Source organism: Stegodyphus dumicola, chromosome 3, assembly GCF_044657685.1.
Source record: "Stegodyphus dumicola isolate Sdum_Otavi_A_Nest chromosome 3, ASM4465768v1".
Lineage (NCBI taxonomy): Eukaryota > Metazoa > Arthropoda > Arachnida > Araneae > Eresidae > Stegodyphus > Stegodyphus dumicola.
In genome coordinates, this window is record NC_140770.1 from 209,974,161 (window position 1) to 209,995,893 (window position 21,733).

A 21,733-nucleotide genomic window follows, 5' to 3' on the forward strand; every position below is an offset into this window, starting at 1 on the left:
CAAGGAGAATGTTTAGTTCATTTTTTTATTAGGTCTCAAAAGAGAAAACAAAATACGTGGATTTATGTACGTATTTATGAATCAAAATACATGAGAAATCACAGTGAGAAAAGCACTGCTACCTTAAACTGTGATTATATATAACAAATGCAGTGAATTATAGTTAAAAAATAGTGAAAATATTTATATTTTTGAACTATTTCATATATAACATTTTCAGTTTTGCATATGTGGCAATTTAAGAACTTTTTTACGTATACCAATTTTTTGAAATATCTGCAAATTTTTGTATCTTCAAGGAAAGCTTATTCTTTCACCTTTAGTATATAAATAATGGTAATTTACCAGATAAAATTACTTAATGGGGAATACAGAAAAATATCTAACCACTTACCTTTGTGACTTCATCTGCAAAGATACTAAAAAAGTAATTCAGCTAAATCTGCTATAATAAATACTTATAATAATGCTAAATTATGCAATATCTATTAATATGACAAATTTTTGTAAAGCTATTTATTTGAATGAAAAATAAACACATTCAGAAATTTATGGCACTATATTATGATTAACAGAGGAAAAACACTTTTCAAAATTCAAAATAGTTTTTATTAATCCAATTTATCACATTTTATTTGAATTCATGAAAAATAATCTTATATCCATGTATTCCTTATGTATATTTATGTATATAAGAACTCTTGATAAATTGGATCTCTGTCATTGCCTTTCACAGCACCTAAAATAAAAAAAACACTCACAATTACTATATGTGAATATAATTCATAATTAAATTTAAACATATGACTATTAGAATGCAAATTAAAGGAAGCATTTAAAATATTTTAACATTTAGTACCTATAAACAGAGTAGCAATTATTTGATTTTTCGATTATAGTAAAATAAACATGGGGGATGCCTTTTAAAATTTTTTATGTCAGAAAATAAACTCAAACCACCAGCTGAACATATGAGCAGTTTTATCAATCAGCCACTGGTAGGTAACCTGGATACTGAATCAACATATAAAGTTGCCAAGATAAAGAGAGAAACAAAATTATGATAATCACATCTTACCTATTCATAAAACTATTTTAAATTTAATGTGTAGGCAAGTCCAAAAAGAGTGAGAATGAATTTATTTTGCAACACAAAGTAAAGTCTTGCAGGAGCAAAAAAAACTTGTCCCATGAGATTGGCAAGTAAAAAATAATTAACTGCATCTAGTAACATTTATCTGACAACACATAAGTAATTGTTAGCTACGTGCAGAAAATAAAATCTGATCAGGGGCATAGCTAGAGGGGTGCAAGGGGGGGATCTGTCCCCGGGTGCAGAATCCGAGGGGCGCCAAACTGATGTTAGAACATTTTAGAATTAAATGTTTTCCATCCTTGGCAAGCAGTAGGGGGTGCGAAATCTTCAGTTGTCCCTGAGCGCTGAAAACTCTAGCTATGACTCTGAATCTGATCATGTTAATACAATTTTAAACTTTTGAATTTAACCACAGAAATTTACCAAAGAAGTACTTGTAACAGTAGTAAATGAAGATGTGGCTAATCTTTACTGTATGGTACACCTTGGTTTCTGTCTGAAAAAAAATCGCAAAGTGGTATTGGTTGTTTGTGAAATGTGGAAGCCCATTGCGTCAAATAAGTTTTTTGGTAACCCTAATGTTGATAATGTTGGCGAAAGTAGACTTTGGGAAAAAAAAAAAAACTTTTTTTTGTCAATAAAAAGGAGTTATTTTTGCAAATATTGCCAACGTGCTGTGATAAATTTAGTTTTGGGCTACTTTTTTTAATAGTAAACCTTTTGTACGGTCCCAGGTTTTTGGTTCTTACCATTCTTTTCAATTGCTGTGTTTGGTTGCACGGAAGTGGTATGGTCTTGTATTTTGAACATGCTATTTATTATTTTGGTGTGGGTACCATCGTTTGAGTATGTCTGAGGTGACTAAGAGACGAAAAATTTAATTGAATTGCTTACCTGGAGGATGGTGGTGGGAAGCCTAAACATATGCATGTGAAAAAAAAGGTATGTTAAAAAATGACGTTTCATTTATTTTTTTGTCTCTGTGTGTTAATTTTTGTTAGAAGATTTGTTGTTTAATGTTTTTATGTTAGGAAATATGTATTTTTGGTAACTTATTCCTCTCTGTGTATTTTTGGTTGTCTGTGTGTTAAGACAGTGGTGAATTTTTTCTGGTAACTATGATATTTTTAACTTTCTGATTTTCTTAAAGTGAAAATAGATCAATGTGTACATGGACAAAGTTAAGGCAGTGCACAATTCCCAGTTTGTGCAGTTCTCTGTTTAAATAGGTCAATGTGTACATGGACACAGAGTTTGTGTATGTCTTTGACTTCTTATTTTGGTTTTGTGTAGTGGCCACCTTGAAATTGGTGCCGATCCTCTTAGGTGACGATCTTGATATAAAAAAAAGAAACGATTCACCAAGGGTTACAGTAGAGTAAATTTTTACCAAAGATGTTCTACCATAATCACCATTTCAGTGGTTTAAACACTAGTGGAGCAGTATGCAGAGATGAAGATTTGAGTACACAGCATGATGGTTTAGGCACTCCAGCCATTACAGTGAACAAAATTATAATAAACATAGCCACAATAATTGTCTATAAATATTGATGTATAACACTGCATTAACTAATATATTTCTTATGCTAGTATATACAGAATCCTTAATCGAAGGGAAAATCAGAAGACTGTGCATGCATTTTCCTTTAACTGAAACATGGATTTGACCATACAAATCTCAGTCTTACGGGACATGCCACACTATGCAGATAGACAATAAAAAGAGCTTGTGTTGTTTTTATTTGTTAGAGGTATGAAATAAATATACTTCTAGATTTTAATTTTTTCTTTTCTTGTTTTACATTTGGATTACCTATCAAAAAGTAAGGAATTTTGATATTATTACAATATCGGAGTTAAAATAACAATTATTGGACATGTTAAAGTAATGAAAATTTTAAATTAGGTTAAAAAGTAACCCTTAATGTGGCATATTTTTGAATTAAACTCTATCGACATTAAAAACAACAAAACGTCCCTCTTTATTAAGGACTTTAATTAACTAATTTTAAATACGGAGCTATGAATGAATTTTTTCCCTTGCATGTTATAATAACTGAAACAAAATTACTCTGATACAGTCAAAATTCCTAAATGCAAGTACATAAAATTTACTTTAGCAATTTAAAGAGATGAGACACACTGAACACATAAATAAATTTCTATCAAAGAATAATTTATTAAATTTGGCCCATTCCATAGTAAACTTTAACCATTAGATTACATTATTACACCATGTTATCAGTTTGAAAAGCAAGTCATATGCCAGATCTTGGATGTAAAAAAAATGCACAAAATAATATACAGATTATTGAAAAATGATGTATACCAATGTTTATAGATATGATTAAATGCAACAGAAAATTTACTGTCACAACCACATTTTTAAGTGAAATGTATTATTTTAACATTTTACAATATTTAAGGTATGGCATTAAATGCAACATTATGTGCCTGGATATAAGTTAGTAAATTTAAAAAAAAAATAATAATAATCAAAGAATGAATGTCATGAAAAATTTCAGAAACAAGCAGAATTTAATTTAGAAGACCTTTAGACACTTTATGATAAATAAATTTGAGAATTCTTCACCCAAAATTAAATTATAATTAACTAAAACCAGTTTGACTGACCTTCTACAAAATCCTTCAGCTGCAATTTTTTCTAGTTTGAAAACCAAATTCTTCTCCACATGGTAATAACATCTTAACCAGTTGAAATTCCTGCAGAAAGTTTGATAACACAGTAATAGAATTAACAGAATAGAAAAATTAACACAAAAGTATAGAACATCATTTAAACTTAACATTATTACAAATTTTGGTGCTTTCTGACTATCTGCAAAGCTGCGAAAATTGGCAAAATGGTTAGTTTATGGTTCATATCTACTGCTCTGTTCACAAGTAGTAATTCAAATAAGCACTTTATAAGAAACAAGAAATTTTAGGATGCACACACACAAAAATATATACATTGGGTCAATATTCACATATTTTTCATCCAATGGAATACTATTCAGAAATAAAGATTAAATATAAAGCATGTAAATACATGTGTGTGGTATGCACATTCATAGTTTGCTATTATCGTGTGCATACTCTTGCTGTTTTAGCATAAGTTGAAGCTGTGAGGGCAGATGAAAATATAAAGTATCAGAATTTTTCATGTATAAGAAAAGATTGCCCTGACAATAGTATCTCAATTGTTTAGCACTGACATTTACATAGCGCATTAGAAATATATAGTAATATATGCATAATAAAAAGGTAATTGCACATTATTAATTCATTTTTTTAAATGCCAGACTTTAACAATTCTTTCACATATAATTAAACAGAATTCTTTCACATGAACATCTAAAATCCATTCTTAACTAAAGATAATAAAACCATGTAAATTTCTTATCAAGCCCATCATTTCCGAAATGTCTACTTCTGAAAGTTCCCAGCGTTTCTCAATATATTATTAAATTACTAAACTAAGCATCAATGATCGTCATGTTCGCTAATGTGGCAATATCTTTCACACTTCTTTGTTACCACAAGTAACAAGTAGGCTTCAATAAATCTTTAACTGTTACATGCTACTTTTGAATCTAAAATTTGTACAAATAATAAAATTAAATGAGCTCTTTATAATATGCTCAAAGAAATAATTTTGTATGAAAATTTGTATGTTATATATTGGCCTGATTAACGATTCAGGAAATAATTCGGGTTTTCAAAGTGCTTCCAATAATTCAAATTTCAGCTTGTGTCAAAATAAAATCTATAACACAAAGATAAGCAAATTTCCTTATGAACAATGCATTTTAACATTATTCAATCACTGGCAATCACACAGTACTGATTGCTTCAATAAACATTACTGCAACTGTGTTATTTAAAAGACTGTAATGTTGTAATTATTTCCTTAATTAAAACATTACAGTCTTTTCCTCCTTCTAACACCAAAAGAAAACCCAGATAAGAAATATAAAAATATCAGTAAAAATAAATTATATTATTGAATGACACTTTACATTAATTACACTTATGCATATATTATTTTATTATAAATTATTTCAAAATCAAAGAAGAGAAGGGGGAGAAACTTTAATATTGACATTTCTAAAGTGATATAAACATTAATCATTTAGTACAGTTTGTTATTTCAGGCAAAAAGAATTCACTTTTCTGGATAGCATTTATATTTCCATCTCACTTTCAATGAAACATTAAGAGAAATGCATATAATTTAAACACCAATTTATTTTATTTATCAGACAGATTATGTCAACTTGAAAAAACCTATCAGTAAAATTCGGTAGTAATAATTCTGAATGTTAGGCAACTTGCAAGATTCAACAAAAATTATCAATACTTTTATTATAATGACAATACTACAGTAACATGAACATAAAATTAAACGGCATATAACTATAAAATAAGCCAGCATATAATAATGGTGCATTGGTTTCTAAAACAATGGGCTCGATGAAAAAATACATGTATTATGGTAGCTATTCATATTCTTCAGCTTTCCTAATATTCTCATGTTCACTTTACATAACTAAAGTATCTAAAATACAATAAAAATGCAAACAATATTTATGAGAAAATGTTAAAAGCTATCATAAGCATTTGATTGAATGACCATATTTTGTCTTCTTGCAAGTCGAATCTTAAAATGATATGCAGTTTGAAAAATGCTTAATCCTTTTATAAAATATTCAAAAAGATTTAAAAAAGATACTGTTCTGTTATCAGGACCGGGTTCAGAATTGTATTTATGTATGCTTGTATATTTGTGTGTCTACATATACACATCTATGCACATACTTACGAACACAGGTTCATACATTTCGATTCTAGTCCCAATAACAGAACAGTACCCCCAAAAAAACTTGAATTACAAACTAGATTAAGATAATGTTTCAACCATACATATTTTGGACAAAACAATGCAAACTCTTATTTTTATACAATTGTTCAAACTATTTAACATAAATTTATTGCTGCAATAAAATAATAAACAATCTGATCACACATATTATTTTGAAACTGAATGCATAAACTAGACTAAAAAAAATTCAGTCATAAACATTTGGATAGCAGGGCAAATTAGATATTTGAAAAGACAGCCAGCCATTGAGATACACGTAATTCACGACAGAATGGTAACAATTCATAAAGCTGTGAAACATTTAACTGTCAAAATGACATAAATAACATAAATTCGAAAAGCAAAAAAAGTAAACATACAAGTATTGCAACTGAACTTACCTTTCATGCAACAAAAAATATCCATACAAGTTAACCTCATGGCGCAGCCATTTTGGATTTCGTTTCAAATCAGACAGATGTTTACGGATTTGCGGAAGAATACGAGTAACTAGTAGTTTGCCGGATACAATGTGCAATGACGCGAAAGAATAAAGTTCTGTAGAACTTCCTACATTATTCCGTAATAAACAGTACTATTTCCTAATTTTTTCTTTATCTAATTAATTAATTAATAGGGAAATAGTTAAATAATGCCGAATTCATTTTTAATGAAATGTAAAATTTTGCATGAATGGGACGACCACATTCCATCCAATATTTCTGAGAATATAAACAAATTTTGGAATCTGAGAGTATCAGTAAATAAATATATAGAATATCGCCTCTCAAACGACAACTTCTGAAAGTGACCAATAGTTCTGAGATTATAAATAAATATTGCATTAGCATTATTTCTATAAGACGACCATCTCAATATAACACCAAAGTTTCTAGAATCTTGGATAGTCATCAGAGATGTATCTTTACTGCGAAATTATCGCACGACTGTAATTCAATATCAATAACAGATCGCGCGATTGAAAAACATTTTCTGTCCTGTAATTAGAGGAAAAAAATTTTCCTTATGAGGTATTTCTCCCGCTTTCCTAGCGTGCCTGCGTGGTGTAATAGTTCTGCACGCTGGGCCGGTATTTCAGAGGTCCGTGGTTCGATTCACGGCAAAGGCGGTTTCTAATTTTTCATCTCTACGGCTTCCCAAAAAATTCTAATGTCTCTACAGTGGCGCCCGAACTAAAAAGGTGTTGGATGAGGTATATCCACACCCAGGATTTAGTGATTGGATCCCCTTAAAAAAAAGTCGCCCTTTAAAAAGGGAAGTAATATAAGGTATTTCTCCCGCTTTCCTAGCGTGTCTTCGGCCCACCAGCGGCCGAGCGGAAAAGTCGCTGAACCCTGGTAGTGCGATCCGAGGTTCGAATCCCGCAAACGGGCTGGCTGCATGGGTGTTTTCTTCGTGGTTTTCCCCACGTGTAACGAGTATACGAGCCAGTTTCCCTTAGAAAGTCCTCCACGAAGACATCCTCCCCTTAGGCAGATAGCTCTAGTGTGCTTTGCCATAATTAAATAAACCACCACCACACCTAGCGTGTCTTCGTGGTGTAGTGGTTCTGCACACTGGGCCGGTATTCCAGAGGTCCGTCCTTCGATTCCCGGCGAAGGCAGTTGCTAATTTTTCATGTTTCCTGCTTCCAAAAAAATACCTAATGTCTCTATACCCAAATTTTAAAAAAAAAATTCGTTTCCGTAATTAAATATATCTATATCTAATTTTACCTGTATTTATAGTAGGGTTTGTAATCTGTAAGTAATTATACATGTAATTTATACATTTTTTATAAAAAAAATATGTGTTATTTAGAATTTTGCAAATATTCTAGAAAATGCTAATCCATTGAAAAAAATCTTTTCCATGACTAAATAAATTTTTAAAAACGTCAGAAAAAATAGCAGTTAAAATTAATAACAAAATAACAAGAATAAATCATCAATCATATCAATATTTTTAATGTACAGCATTTAGAAACAACTTAGTAAAATACATATGAAAAATAAAATAATGTGCAAGTTTCAGATGTGCAATGTCAAAAAATTAAAACTGGTAAATTTGAGAACAAATATCCTCAAAATGTTTGACAACGAAAGTCCTCCGGACAATGCAGAATGAATGTCCTCAGGATGTGAAATTGGTGAACTCCTCAGGACATCTGAGAATCAACATCTTCAGGACATCCTGTCATATCCCGGGACATAGCGACTTAAATAAGACATCCTCAGGATGTTAAATTACGATCTCCTCAGGACATCTGAGAATCAACATCCTTAGGACATCCTAAGTATGTCCCAGGATATTGCGACTTAAATAGGACATCCTGAGGATGTTTTGTGCAATGGGGGAAAGAGTTCTGACTTTCTTATCGGTTAAATGTTGCTATTATTTTAACTTGCTAATTTAACATTTATTTATTTTTTTTTAGCCCAAAGGGGCATTAGACCCAAAGGGCTATTAGTCTCAAAACGACATTTTGCGTGGTTTCACTTTCTGCGTTGATTCACTTTTCAAACTGTTGCTACAAAATATTATTGCCATGCATTATATTTAAAGAAATTAAATAATGAAGATTCTGCATCAATGCATGAATGTTTCTCGCATTTTCAAAAAACAACAGTACCTAGAGCCATCCAATTTTGAATAACGTAGAACTCCAACCAAACATGAGCATAGAAATTCCGAATTTGGAATTTCTTTTATTAGCTATTCCCAATTTTGCAAAACTTTAACGAATTTTTTAATTAACAAACTCATCGATTTAAAAGCGTGCAACGAGAACACTGTACGAAAAAAGAAATGTATCTCCAGCGCCCGAAACTGTGTATTGGAAATTCTTAAATTTTGCGCTTTTTAAATATTTTGTGATATTGCTGTGGAATTGAATTTTATGGTAAAGTGCGAAGAACATTATATTTAATAAATAAAAAAACCACACAAAACGTTAAAAAAAAACCTTTTGGGCGCAATATGAAATATGAAAGCTTTCAGATTTTCCTTTAAATAATGAAAAATCTGCATAAATGTATGTATGTTTCTCGCATTGTGAAAAAACAACGGTACATAGAGCCATCGAATTTTGAATGACGTAATCCTCCTACGACCAAATTTGAAATTTGTAATTTGATTTATTATCGATTTTATATTTTGCAAAACTTTAAAGAATTTTTGAGTAACAAACTCAGCGATTTAAAAGGGAGCAATGGCAACACTCTACGGGTGGGAAAAACCTTTTTGTCTCCAGCGCGCGGAATTGTGTATCGGAAATTCTAAAGATATGCTGCGGCATTGCTATTGAATTGAATTTTATGGTTTAAGTGCAAAGAACATGATATTTAATAAATAAAGGTAACACACAAAACATTAAAAAAACGCCATTTGGACATAATTGAAAATCTGAAAACTCAGATATTTTTTTTTTTTTTTTTTCTCAGTGGCGTGGTAAAATGAATCATTAAAAACGAAGCTGATCTTAATTACATTTTGCAGCTTTAGAATGACACCGCTAATTTGATTATCCAGAACTGGAAATATTGAATAATTTTGAGTTAAATAAAATTCAAAATTAATGCGAAAGAATTTGTTTTAGCAAATTTCGTGAGATAGATTATGTTCTGCTATTCTGTAATTTTTAATTAGGACCGTAAAAGAAATGTTTCTTGACGAAGAGGTGAAAACTGTTGAAAACAGTCAATTTCCTATTTATGAGAAAACTTATTATGACTTTGGAGATTAAAAAGTACATCTAAATATTATAGTTCTCTTTTTTCATGTTTAAATAATTAGTAAGAAACATGGATTCTAATGCAGCAATTGTAGTATAATTCTAAATAAACTATTTATAACATTTTTATCAATGAAGCAACAATCGTATAATTAAAAAAAATGAATGCAAAATTCTATTCTTATTGTTTTGAGCTCAAGATCTATGTTTCAAGAGCTTTCAAGTCTGAATTAATTACTTTTCAGACTTAAAATTGCAGTATAACTTTTGTATTTAAAATTTTGTTAGCAGTTCTAAAATAAATATCATGCAGAATTTTAGCAGTATTAGAAAAGGACTCAAAAAGAGCTGACAAGGAAACTTCCTATCTTTTGGCTTTTTTAATTGTTGAAGTGTATGGAGTCAAAATTAAAGCTACTAACAACCAGTTTTTAAGGTTGTTATTAATTAAAACATCTGTAACATATAAGCATCATGTTTATGAGGAAATGACAATTCAGATAATAAGTATTAATCTGAATTATCGTTTCCTAGTCATTCCTAGTATCATCAGGGCCGGTGCCAGAGCATATGGAATCGGCGCGGCCGCACCGGGCGGCAGAATTGAGAGAACGCAAAATTTTTAGAACTTTGGAAAGAGCTGGGCGGCAGAATTTTGAAGTTGTAAAGCAGACACCGTGCGGCAAAACGTCTAGCGCCGGCCTTGAGCATCATTCCAAGTCTTAGTAAATCAGCTTAGAATAATTAGAACTGATTTATAGGAATTTAGCAAAACTGCGCTACAGTAACATATCATTGATAAAAGTATATCCTAGGAGAAAATATTCTTATTATTATACTATAATGTTCCCTTAAAAAGAATGTAATATTTAGCAATCATACTTAGTATTGCCGATTTTTCAAGAAACACAAAATTCACAAGGTTTTGCAAGCGAGTACACCATTCAATACTTTACAAATGAGTCGCACTTGATCAAACAAACCATAGGCTTATACACAACTGTCCAGGAGTAATTTAGTCAGGTATTTTTTTAAATGTTAATATGCAAAATATAGAATTAATACTAAATATGCATAAATTTTAGACTTGAGCCTCCTTGACGTGCTTTCGTGGTGTAGTGGTCTGTACGCTGGGCGCGTATTCTAGAGATCCGCGGTTCGATTCCCGGTGAGGGGGTTGCTCATTTTTCAAGTCTCCTCCTAAAATTTGGTTACTTAGGGAAATTACTATAAATTAAGCATAAAACAAATCAGTGCGAGAGTGGTTTTGCATACGAACTGAGACACATATTTCAACCACATTTCAACCAGTTTTAACTAGCTTCAGATGTTAAAAAGTTACAGAATTAAGATCTTCTTATTGTAAATGCACAAAGTTTAAATCTTGGCATAAAATTAAATAACTTTGCCATTTAAAGCCCGAATATTGGAAAATATCATAATTAAGAATTTTTAAATTTTTGCAATAGCATACGTACAAAATAATGATCAACAATTGATTCAAGGCTTTCATACGAATACAATAATCAGAATGGAATGTAAAAGATTATTACTATTCTAATTTATATTGAAAGTTGTTACACGACCTTGAAAATCAATATTATAATTTATAAGGCAGACATGTAACTGAAATTATTAAATGCCACAAAAATGCAAATATAATAAGACTTTTCTAATGCGACCACTAACGGCCGCTTCAAGCGATTTTTAGGCCACTTATATAGATGGTTGCATTAGAGAGGCAAATGTATAAAAGCCTGTTTATTTATGTTGTAGGAAACACTTTTAGAGTTCGCCGTCATGAGATTCTCTGTACTTATATGTAAAACAGTTACAAATAATACGTCTTACTAAAACGATTTGACATATTTAGGCTTCTAAAATGATGTCAAAAATTTCAAAAAGGAAATCTAACAGAAAAAAATCCTGATTTGGTTAATTTAAAGCAGTTTAACACATTTATGATAAATAAAACATTAATTAAAGCATCACAGGCTTCAGTATGAGAAAAAATTAACATGATCATCAAATCATATTATTTAAGTTATGCAAAGTACCATAAGATTATCTGCCGAAGTGAATATGGATGCCTTCATGGAGGACTGTTTATAGCGGGTAGTTGACAAAAATTATTTGATACGTCTGATAGAAACTGACTCGTATTTATGTTACACAAGGAGAAAAACACAAAAATTTCCTGGTAAGCAGCACATCCGCCATGGTTTGAACGCCAGTCGAACTACCAATATTCAACGATTTTTACCTCTCGGCTGCTAGTGGTCAAAGGCCATTTAAGTTATTCTCTGAATTTCAAAGTTATCGGTTTATGCTTTATTACACATTTATTCATGCTCAGATTTTTGGAAACAAGAGAAATTAAAAACTGTAATTCTAGATATCCAAGTTAAATAATTAAATTTATTTAATTTTCCGGTTTGATACGTTTTACGTTATGAATACGAAAAGCTCCCACGTATGACTTATTTGGAGCTCAATTTGGAGAGTAGAATGAATAAGCTTCTTTAATTTGGTTTGATTTACTTGACTATAACAAAGCGCACGAAAGGTATCTGCCTAAGAGAATGGTTGCCTTCGTGGAGGGCTTCCTAAGGAAAACTAGCTCGTAACCACGTTATATAGAGGAAAAACCACGAAACGCTGCTTTGCTAGGAATCGAACCCAGATCTAACAACCAGGGTATTCAGCAACTTAACCGCTCGGCCGCTTTTAAGTTTCCATAAGCTTTACACGTAATTGTAATTAATATAACTACTATAAGTAAAAATCCTTTCTAAGATATCCATCAGCCATCCATCAGATTTCAGCCTATCAGCGGCCGAGCGGTAAAGACGCTGAACACTGGTAGTTTGGTCCGAGATTCCAATACCGCGAATGGGCTGGCTGCATAGGCACTTTCGTGGTTTTCCCCATGTGTAATATGTATACGAGCCAGTCTCCCTTAGAAAGTTCTCCACGAAAGCATCCCTCCCTTTAGGTAGATAGCCCTCGTGCGCTTTGCCATAATTGAATAATCCTAATCCATCCATGTTTCTAGTTTATTTTTGGTATTCTGTGAAGATCACCACCCTAGAAAGATGATATTCAGTGCAAGCGTTTGTTTATACCCATAAAAATGCCTGTCACTTTTGGAAGTGATCGTCTTAAGGAGATGGTCGCCAATCGTTTTTGGGCTACTAGATGGTCCGGCTCTGAGTAGGTTACGCATTGGTGCATTGTAAAATGCATTAAATCCTCTCTAGTACGATCATCCACGTTTCTAATTATTTTGGTCTTTGGTGGATGTGGTCGTCTTAAAGATATAATGTTCGGTACAAGTATTAATTTCTACTCTGAGAAATTATTTTGGAAGAGGTCGCCATAAGAGGGTTCATTGCATATTAAATGTTTAAATCCAGATCGCGTGGTTATAGGATCCATTTTAATTAGATTTTAAAATTTTAGTAAAATAAAAAATCTGAAAGGTTTCAGATTTTAAATTACGTCCAAAGGGGCCTTTTTTTAACATTTTGTGTGTTACCTTTATTTATTAAATATCATATTCTTCGCACTTAAACCATAAAATTCAGTTCAAGAGCAGTATCGCAAAATAATTTTAAATTGAGCACATTTTTAGAATTTCCGATTCACAGTCTCACGCGCTGGAGATAAAAATGTTTTTTCTGTACAACATTGCCATGGCTCGCTTTGAAATTCTTGAGTTTGTTAATCAAAAATTCGTTACAAAATATAAAATCGATAGTAAAACAAATTCCAAATTTCAAATTTGGGCTTCCAGTTGCCCATATTCGCAGTAGGATTACGTCATTCGAAACTCGATGGCTCTAGGTACCTTTGTTTTATCACAATATTTGGTGGCAACAGTTTGAAAAGTGAAATGGACATTCAGAGTGATTCGACGCAAAATCGCAAAATGAAAACATTAGTCCCTCAGGGACTAATAATTTTGGAGTAATAATTTTGAAATAAACCTCTTAATTTTAATAACTGTGATATTCTTGTTTTCAAACTTAAGTGCAAAATTAAACAATTGTTTCCTGTGCAGATGCGTTACTTTTAATTTAATTTAAAAATTTAGTCCTATTCTTATCGTAAACCGTAACTTGAAATTGCATCTACAACTATTTCTTATACCAGAGCTCAAGATGAATTAGTTTTCTGTTGTGCGTCAATAAATGTTTCACTAAACCGCAGCTTAAGGCTATAACTAGTACATGCGGTGCGAGGAGAGTAATTACTAAAGACCTGACAATGACCGACGCTAGACAACCCGCCTTCCCCCCTGGCTTCCATCGCGAAAGCTTACCCCTATTAAACAACCCTCTATTTTTAACCTTAACGAAGAAACTATGGAGGTAGGCTCCATGGAAGCAACAAGCAGTCAACACATCTTCTTGCTTCTACTCGCACATGTTTTCGGTCATCCGAAGTTACGGTTGTTGAGATAAAACTTTTATCACCCAGCTTGGCGATCTTTCTAAACATGCCTTATATTTCCCATTGCAAACAAAGGGTGACATTTTTTCCGTTCCTTATTTTCCTGGGATATTCTTTCCGTTTCCCTTTTTTCCGGGTGACATTTTTTCCTACAACCAAACAGAACTATTGGCGTAGTATAATCTGTTATTTTTTATTACGGTTTAACGAATCTAGCATTAATATTATATTATGCATTTTGTTATTATTTAATCTATCCGTAATATGAAATATAATTTTCTAAACACTAACGGTTTATCATCAGTTAATTTATAAAACGACAGATATTTTATAGTGTCATTTTTTTTTTTTTTCTAAAGAGACTTTGATCCTGTAGGACTATTCTTTTCGTTTTGCGATTTGCGTTGAATCACTATAAGCGGCGAATCACTTTTCAAACTGTTGCCACCAAATGTTAAAGTCCTGCATTATATTCGAAGAAATTAAATAATGAAAAATCTGCATAAATATATGCATATTTCTCGTATTGTGATAAAACAACGGTACATAGAGCCATCGAAATTTGAATGACGTAATCCTCCTGCGAATATGGGCCCAAATTTGAAATTTGTTTTATTATCTATTTCATATTTTGTAAAACTTTAACGAATTTTTGATTAACAAACTGAACGATTTAAAAGCGAGGAATGGCAACACTATACGAAAAAAAAAAAAAAAAAAAAAAAAAATTATCTCCAGCGCGCGGAACTGTGTATCGGAAATTCTTCTAAAGATATGCTCTTTTAAAATTCTTTTGCGACATTGCTATTTAAATGAATTTTATGGTTTAAGTGCAAAGAACATGATGTTTAATAAATAAAGGTAGCACACAAAACGTCCTCTTTGGACGTAGTTTAAAACCTGAAACCTTTGAGATTTTTGTTTGTTATTAACATTTTTTTAAAATATGAATGATGGTCCCTCAGCCGACTTCGACTTGACCAGAAGCAGTTGTCACTTTATCATGCAGTCACCTAATAGGTGGGCCACCTTTGCCTCCTATGAAGGGACGGACAATTAGAACTATGCATTCCCCTGGATTCGAACCCAAGCCGTTAGGTATCGCAGTTGGCGACCCTAACCACTACACCGTCTGGGCGGCATTTATCATTAGTTAGTTTATAGAATATTATATTCTATACTAATTAATATAGTTATTTTAAAATAATTAGCTAAACCGGCTTGGCTAGTTTTCCCCCCGCCAAATACTTACTTATTCGAGGAAATAACTTAATTATACGCTCTAACGGTAACATATATTTTACACTATATTTATTTTATATTAAAATTTTTCCTATATATAAATAAATACGGCCATACACGCAATCGAATCGGCTTAATGTATTTTCATTTATAGAATAATGCACTTCAGAATGTGAACAGTGAACTTTCTTCTGGTGATTATCTTCCTATGATGATCAGTATTTTTGAGAACTTGGACATCGGTGCTGAGAGCTATTTCTCTAATTCGCAAAAGCCCAAAATCTTATGAACCTGTGGTCATCTTAGAAAGGGTTTACTGTACTTTCTGTCTCTAACTGTGGCAATTTATTGGTATGAAAAAATTTCTTGTAGTAGAATATAATCCATTCAAGCAAGCCCTGTTATAAGAATAATTTAATAAAGAAGCAAAATTATCATTTTATTCAAAATTGCATTTTTCGAGCGAGGTAGTAAGAAGTTCTGACTTTCTTATCGGTTAAATGTTGCTATTTCTGACTTTTAACTTGCTAATTTAACATTTATTTATTTATTTTTTTTTAGCCCAAAGGGGCGTTAGACCGAAAGGGCTATTAGTCTCAAAACGACATTTTGCGTGGTTTCACTTTCTGCGTTGAGTCACTTTTCAAACTGTTGCTACAAAATATTATTGCCATGCATTATATTTAAAGAAACTAAATAATGAAGATTCTGCATGAATGCATGAATGTTTCTCGCATTTTCATAAAACAACAGTACCTAGAGCCATCAAATTTTGAATAATGTAGTACTCCAACCAAACATGAGCACTTGAAATTCCGAATTTGGAATTTGTTTTATTAGCTATTCCCAATTTTGCAAAACTTTAACGAATTTTTTAATTAACAAACTCATCGATTTAAAAGCGTGCAACGGGAACACTGTACGAAAAAAGAAATGTATCTCCAGCGCCCGAAACTGTGTATTGGAAATTCTTAAATTTTGCGCTTTTTAAATATTTTGTGATATTGCTGTGGAATTGAATTTTATGGTAAAGTGCGAAGAACATTATATTTAATAAATAAATGTACCACACAAAGCGTTAAAAAATCCTTTTGGGCGCAATATGAAATATGAAAGCTTTCAGATTTTTCTTTAAATAATGAAAAATCTGCATAAATGTATGTATGTTTCTCGCATTGTGAAAAAACAACGGTACATAGAGCCATCGAATTTTGAATGACGTAATCCTCCTACGACCAAATTTGAAATTTGTAATTTGATTTATTATCGATTTTATATTTTGCAAAACTTTAAAGAATTTTTGAGTAACAAACTCAGCGATTTAAAAGGGAGCAATGGCAACACTCTACGGGTGGGGAAAACCTTTTTGTCTCCAGCGCGCGGAATTGTGTATCGGAAATTCTAAAGATATGCTGCGGCATTGCTATTGAATTGAATTTTATGGTTTAAGTGCAAAGAACATGATATTTAATAAATAAAGGTAACACACAAAACATTAAAAAAACGCCCTCTGGACGTAACTGAAAGTCTGAAAACTCAGATATTTTTTTTTTTTTTTTTCCCCCAGTGGCGTCGTAAAATGAATCATTAAAAACGAAGCTGAGCTTCTTAATTACATTTTGCAGCTTTAGAATGATACCGCTAATTTGATTATCCAGAACTCCAAATATTGAATAAATTTGAGTTAAATAAAATTCAAAATTAATGCGAAAGAATTTTAGCAAATTTCGTGAGATAGATTATGTTCTGCTATTCTGTAATTTTTAATTAGGACCGTAAAAGAAATGCTACTTGACGAAGAGGTGAAAACTGTTGAAAACAGTCAATTTCCTATTTATGAGAAAACTTTATTATGACTTTGGAGATTAAAAAGTACATATAAATATTATAGTTCTCATTTTTCATGTTTAAATAATTAGTAAGAAATATGGATTCTAATGCAGCAATTGTAGTGTAATTCTAAATGAACTATTTATAACATTGTTATCAATGAAGCAACAATCGTATAATTAAAAAAATGAATGCAAAATTCTATTCTTATTGTTTTGAGCTCAAGTTCTATGTTTCAAGAGCTTTCGAGTCTGAATTAATTACTTTTCAGACTTAAAATTGCAGTATAACTTTTGTATTTAAAATTTTGTTAGCAGTTTCTTAGCAGTTCTAAAATATCATGCAGAATTTTAGCAGTATTAGAAAAGGACTCAAAAAGAGCTGACAAGGAAACTTCCTATCTTTTGGCTGTTTTAATTGTTGAAGTGTATGGAGTCAAAATTAAAGCTACTAACAACCAGTTTTTAAGGTTGTTATTAATTAAAACATCTGTAATTTTTAATAAGCATCATGTTTATGAGGAAATGACATTATCGTTTCCTAGTCATTCCTAGTATCATCAGGGCCGGTGCCAGAGCATATGCAATCGGTGCGGCCGCACCGGGCGGCAGAATTGAGAGAACGCAAAATTTTTAGAACTTTGGAAAGAGCTGGGCGGCAGAATTTTGAAGTTGTAAAGCAGGCACCGTGCGGCAAAACGTCTAGCGCCGGTCTTGAGCATCATTCCAAGTCTTAGTAAATCAGCTTAGAATAATTAGAACTGATTTATAGGAATTTAGCAAAACTGCGCTACAGTAACATGTCATTGGTATAAGTATATCCCAGGAGAAAATATTCTTATGATTATACTATAATGTACCCTTAAAAAGAATGTAATATTTAGCAATCATACTTAGTATTGCCGATTTTTCAAGAAACACAAAATTCACAAGGTTTTGCAAGCGAGTACACCATTCAATACTTTACAAATGAGTCGCACTTGATCAAACAAACCATAGGCTTATACACAACTGTCCAGGAGTAATTTAGTCAGGTATTTTTTTAAATGTTAGTCATGTATTTTTTTAAATGTTTTTTAAATGTTAATATAGAATTAATACTAAATATGCATAAATTTTAGACTTGAGCCTTCTTGACGTGCTTTCGTGGTGTAGTGGTCTGCACGCTTGGCGCGTATTCCAGAGATCCGCGGTTCGATTCCCGGAGAGGGCGTTGCTCATTTTTCAAGTCTCCTGCTTCCATAAAATATCGAATGTCTCTGCAATCTAAGTGAAGAAATATTAGACATAACAGACATTTAACTTTTTCTTATAATATAAATTTTGCGTGCGAACAGTTTTACATTGAGCTGAAAATAAGTTTATGTATTCTGAAGTAAAAATTTACATTCATTCAATTAATTATTTATGTGTACTGAAAATTGTTTTTTTCATTTTATGTAAAATTTATCTGGCGAAATCGAATTTAGGAATTTTTTCCTTTGGCTATAATTTTCTTCCTTCTGCAGAGATTGGTATATACGTAAACGAGACATATTTTGTCGAATGCCGTAACAGCATTGCTGTATCCTTTTGTGTTAATATATTCAAAAATTTTAAATGCTATTACGTAAATTACAGCATTATATGTTACATGAAGGGGATTAAATTGAATCCAAATTCAAAATACTTACATGTCTTTTCACTCATATTTCTAACAATTTTATTTCCATAGGGAAAGTTACCAAACACTGATGATATAATAAAATTGACAGTAATTTGTGTTCTATATTCTTAAGCAGAATACATAATGCAGCTCATCAGCGCTCCAGCGGTCGCCCGGGCCGTAGCTAGAAGGGGGCAAGGGGGGCATCTGTCCCCGGGCGCAGAATCCAAGGGGCTCCAAACTGATGTTACGACATTGTAGAATTAAACGTTTTCCATCCTTGGCAAGCAGTAAGGGGCGCGAAATCTTCAGTTGTCCCTCTGCACTGAAAACCCTAGCTACAACTCTGGCGGTCGCTTAACACTGATAGTTCGACAGCGGCTCAAATCCCAGCAAACAAGCTGGTTGCAAGATAATTTAGTTATTTTTTCATGTGCAAGGTAAATACAATCAAGTTTCCCTATCTCAAACTTTGTTAAGTCCTCCACGAAGGCATCCCTTCTCTTAGACAGACAGTTCCCGTGCTTTGCCATGATTCAAATAACCACCAAAAAAGAAATGAGGAGAACATGCAGTAGATACTAGCTATTCAAGGGATAGAACAATTATTAATAGATGTAGAAGAGCATTTTTGAAATCATTTCTTGAGTACCAATTCCGGGGAGTTCTAAATCACCGAGAGTTCTTAAATGTTAAATAACTTCAGTGTCTTTAATTGAATCTGAAAATTGGATTGATGGAGTTGAATTTTTTGAATTTTAAAATTTGAGATTTGCTAGAAAAGACGAATTTTCTGCTCAAGTGCTTGCAACAATATTGAAAACTCAAAATTTGCGAATCTATGGGCGACGTGCGTCATTAATTACATTAAATGCTTCTAATAATTCTTCTAATAACTATTTTAGAGTTTAACATAAAAACTCTAAAATTGCAGGAACTGTAAATAATCTAAAGATTTTTAGAAATACAACAAGATTTGACAGTTGAGGAAAATTGAAAAATACACTAATTATCATAAAAGATGAAGTGAAAATAATTATAATGTAAGAAAGAAAATTTTTTTCTTTTCTTTTTGTTTATTTTCACAATTTAAAAAAAAATGATATAAATCTAAAATTTGGTTACTTAGGAAAATTGCTATAAATTAAGCATAAAACAATTCAGTGTGAGAATGGTTTTGCATACGAACTGCGACTGCAACACATTTCAACCAGTTTTAACCAGCTTCAGATGTTAAAAAGTTCCAGAATTAAGATCTTCTTATTGTAAATGCACAAAGTTTAAATCTTAAAGTTAAAATTAAAAAGTTTAATAAAGTTAGAATTAAATAATTTGGGCATTTAAAGCCAAAATATTGGAAAATATCATAATTAAGAATTTTTAAATTTTTGCAATAGCATACGTACAAAATAATGATCAACAATTGATTTAAGGCTTTCATACGAATACAATAATCCGAATGGAATGTAAAAGATTATTACTATTCTAATTTATATTGAAAGTTGTTACACGACCTTAAAAATCAATATTATAATTTATAAGGCAGACATGTAACTGAAATTATTAAATGCCACAAAAATGCAAATATAATGAGACTTTTCTAATGCGACCACTAACGGCCGCTTCAAGCGATTTTTAGGCCACTTATATAGATGGTTGCATTAGAGAGGCAAATGTATAAAAGCCTGTTTATTTATGTTGTAGGAAACACTTTTAGAGTTCGCCGTCATGAGATTCTCTGTACTTATATGTAAAACAGTTACAAATAATACGTCTTACTAAAACGATTTGACATATTTAGGCTTCTAAAATGATGTCAAAAATTTCAAAAAGGAAATCTAACAGAAAAAAATCCTGATTTGGTTAATTTAAAGCAGTTAACACAGTTTATGATAAATAAAACATTAATTAAAGCATCACAGGCTTCAGTATAAGAAAAAATAGCATGATCATCAAATCAGACTATTTAGGTTATGGCAAAGTACCATAAGATTATCTGCCGAAGTGAATATGGATGCCTTCATGGAGGACTGTTTATAGCGAGTAGTTGACAAAAATTATTTCATACGTCTGATAGAAACTGACTCGTATTTATGTTACACATGGAGAAAAACACAAAAATTTCCTGATAAGCAGCACATCCGCCATGGTTTGAACGCCAGTCGAACTACCAATATTCAACGATTTTTACCTCTCGGCTGCTAGTGGTCAAAGGCCATTTAAGTTATTCTCTGAATTTCAAAGTTAGTCTATGCTTTATTACACAATTATTCATGCTCAGATTTTTGGAAACAAGAGATAAATTAAAAACTGGAATTCTAGGTAACCAAGTTAAATAATTAAATTTATTTAATTTTCCGTTTTGATACGTTTTACGTTATGAATACGAAAAGCTTCCACGTATGACTTATTTGGAGAGTAGAATGAATAAGCTTCTTTAATTTGGTTTGATTTACTTGACTATAACAAAGTGCACGAAAGGTATCTGCCTAAGAGAATGGTTGCCTTCGTGGAGGGCTTCCTAAGGAAAACTAGCTCGTAACCATGTTATATAGGGGAAAAACCACGAAAACCTGCTTTGTTAATAATCGAACCCAGATCTAATAACCAGGGTATTCAGCAACTTAACCGCTCGGCCGCTTTTAAGTTTCCATAAGCTTTACACGTAGTTGTAATTAATATAACTACTATAAGTCAAAATCCTTTCTAAGATATCCATCAGCCATCCATCAGATTTCAGCCTATCAGCGGCCGAGCGGTAAAGACGCTGAACACTGGTAGTTCGGTCCGAGATTCGAATACCGCGAATGGGCTGGCTGCATGGGCACTTTCGTGGTTTTCCCCATGTCTAACATGTATACGAGCC

At 31.9% G+C, this 21,733-nt stretch overlaps 1 long non-coding RNA gene across 1 annotated transcript; it reads right to left on the reverse strand.

The window, feature by feature from the left end:
* Window positions 1-586: 586 nt before the first annotated feature.
* Window positions 587-6,448, reverse strand: LOC146998264 (uncharacterized). The gene is made up of 3 exons (XR_015040051.1): window positions 6,365-6,448; window positions 3,734-3,823; window positions 587-739 (listed from the first exon to the last, which is right to left on the reverse strand). It is a non-coding gene; the product is annotated as an uncharacterized LOC146998264 (long non-coding RNA).
* Window positions 6,449-21,733: the final 15,285 nt, after the last annotated feature.